This window comes from Phocoena phocoena, chromosome 7, assembly GCF_963924675.1.
Source record: "Phocoena phocoena chromosome 7, mPhoPho1.1, whole genome shotgun sequence".
NCBI classification, from domain to species: Eukaryota; Metazoa; Chordata; class Mammalia; order Artiodactyla; family Phocoenidae; genus Phocoena; species Phocoena phocoena.
In genome coordinates this window covers 23,763,527-23,766,533 of record NC_089225.1, presented here as the reverse complement: position 1 = coordinate 23,766,533, position 3,007 = coordinate 23,763,527, and positions in this window count along the sequence as shown.

The window sequence follows — 3,007 nt, the reverse complement described above, 5'->3', positions numbered from 1 at the left end:
AATAGCTCTTGAGAATAAAAGTAGAGCAGAATGATACCATGACTGAGGGCATCAATCAAACTAAGAGAGAGGGAGGAAGGAAGAAAAGAAAGAGAGAGAGAGGGAGAGAGAAAGAAAGGAAGGAAGGAAGGGAGAGAAAAGCATAGTTATTAAGTAACATGAATTAAGGTTTGGCGGGTGGAAACTGGCTCTCTTTTGAGCTCTCTCTAGTTTATTTCATGAGATAAATTTTAAAAACAACAATATGGGTGGTATAGAGCTGGCATGTGGCACAGTTTATGCTATCAGATAGGCCTGAATCTGAATTCCCACTGTACCACTTAATAGCTGTTTGATATCAGGCAAATCTTAACCTGCCTTAGTTTGTGCAACTTGCCAAAGTATCAAGTTTTTCCCTCTGTAAAATGGAAACATTAAAACCTACTTCATGATTTGCAGGAACGCAGTGAAATACATTGATTGCTTGGCATAGTATCTGGGACATGGGTTTAGGATTTTGCATTTAGTCCTTCTTAGTGAATTTGCTGTGCGGAAGACTGCACTGATACCGTCAGAACTATTTGACTTTTCTTTCAAAGACATTTGGGAATAAATTCAATAAAAGAGCCCATTTGCCCTGCTTTTTCCCACTTAATGACTGACTAAAACTGAAGGCCCAATGTCCCATTGAAAGAGGCTAGAAGGACCTAGATATTAGCGTTTCCTCGAAATAAAAAAGATTTATTCCTTCTGGCTACAGTTTAGTTGCTCCCCTACCCGCCCCCCCCCACCCCCGCCAGCAATTAGTACATTCTGGCTCCGAGTTCTACAAGCATAAATTAGTCCGCCCCACCCCAAGCTAATGGTCATTCCTGAAATAGGAATCTGTTATTCTCCTCTTGTTGCGACTTATCCCGGAAAAGAACATTGCACTGGGGGATGGGCTGGGGGAGGAGTCTCTAAAGAAAAGAAGAAAATAAAAAAAGATGTAATTCTTTAAGATCCTGCTCAAAAGGGTCCTGTCCATGAAATCTGTTTCTTTAATCCTCTAGTGAGAATTAATTGTGTTACATTCCCCCAAGTACTGAGAGTTTCTACAACTCAATTTTGCATTTCTGGCTCACTTTATCACGTATTATATTTTTCTTACTTGTCAGTTCACTGGAGCAGTCAGTAACAGCTGTCAGGGCCAGGCTGAGCTCCTCCTTCGCCGTCACTTTCCCATCCTACCTAACTTCTGGTCTTGCGCACAAGTGTCCAAAGTCAGCCCCTATCAATCACTCCCTCTCTGCAGAACCCCAAGACGTGAGTTTCTTGGTTACTGTGATCATAGTCATGGAAATGCATGTTCTTAATTTGGGAATTGGGGAGATTTTTCAAGTAACCGTAATTATCTAATACCCCATTTTAAGGTAAGAAAGATCAAAGTTTGTGGAACCAGTTGCCCTTGTAATGCAGAAAGCCCTATTCTGGTCCTGCCGGCTTCCATCTCCTTGGCTGAGAAATATCACAGACTGGTAAAGTTTACCTCCAAGCCAAAGGCACATCTGTTTACACAGTTGTAGCTATTTCTGTTTCAATATTACATTTTCTTCTCCCATGCTCCTCTCCCTTCTCAGTAATGTTTTCTCACTGCTCCATATAAATTCTTCTATTTTTCAAGTTATTAATATGAAAGGGGCAGGAGTGGCGGCTCTTGCATGAAAGGAAGAATCACTTGGTATATGTCGTTAACGAGAATGCCTGACATTTGAGTTTAGTTGTTACCCTCCTAAAAATTCAATAATGTCTTTTTAAGGCACAAACTTGGGACTGCTATAAAGTTTGATCTTAAACAGCCTTAGGTATCTGGGCCAGGTCTAAACATATTTTTCTTGGTGGGAAATGATTATGTCTCACAGGTCCCTTCAATACTGTTGTGCACAGGCCAGCAGACCACTGTTGTTTTTAATTGGAAAATGTAAATCATACTTAAGAATTGTTCCAAAAGGACTCTCGAGCTGAGTCCTTGGATGCAGAGTTGCAGCTCACTGCAGATTTTGATAGTTGAGTTACAACTCACTGAAAATCAGCGTTTTAAAATGGAGGCACTGACAAACCTTGAAGCCAGGGCAGCACAAATGGCACCTTGATAATTTATAATCTACAGGTTTATTATTACAATGACAAATGCACTGTCATCGTTAATAGGATATTTCCCAGCAAGGACTTCTTGTTATGCAAGCCAGGTTCGGTATGTCATGCAGCGCGATAGCAATAAAGTCTACAAGAATTTGTAATGAACTTCAATTACTAATAGATTATGGTTAATGGGAAATATGTGCGGTAAAGATATGGGTTTTTATATGCGCCTTCTGGTATGCTACAAGGCAATGATTTATGCAACAATTTATGTTAACATTTTCTACTATGAGAAGGCCCAATTTGGTAGAAAGCCACTTCATCCATAACAAATATTTAAGATAATTTTGCACATAATATAAATGAAGGTATAAAATTAGATATTAATCTATTTAATTTTAGCATTTTTATTTTTGTTGAAAATGGAGACTTTTTTCTCTCCTGAGAAGTATTGTTGGTTAAAAATTCTTCCTATAAAACAGAAGCATGAGATTTATTGATGTCTTTGAGTTAAATGTAACATTTTGTATGTTAATTTCTTTTTTTAACTTCCTGCTGTAATTAGAGACCCACTTAAGTTTTGATATATTCTGGTGTCTTACTTATGTAAGTATGATTTTAAATTAAGAAAACCCACAAGCATACATGTTAAATTAACATGAATTTGTAACCCACATCATGATTCCTCTTTCTACAGAGATTGATAGCTGTAATATGTAGACGTGCATATATAAATGATTTATGTTTGTGTGTATATGGGCGGGTTGGCATACACACAGACACACACACACATACAGTTTATATACATGTATATACACTGTGACAAAAACTGACAAAACTGAAAAATGCTAACCACAGCTTAGTCAAGTATAGACCAAAAAATATATATAATTAAATTTCAAAAAAC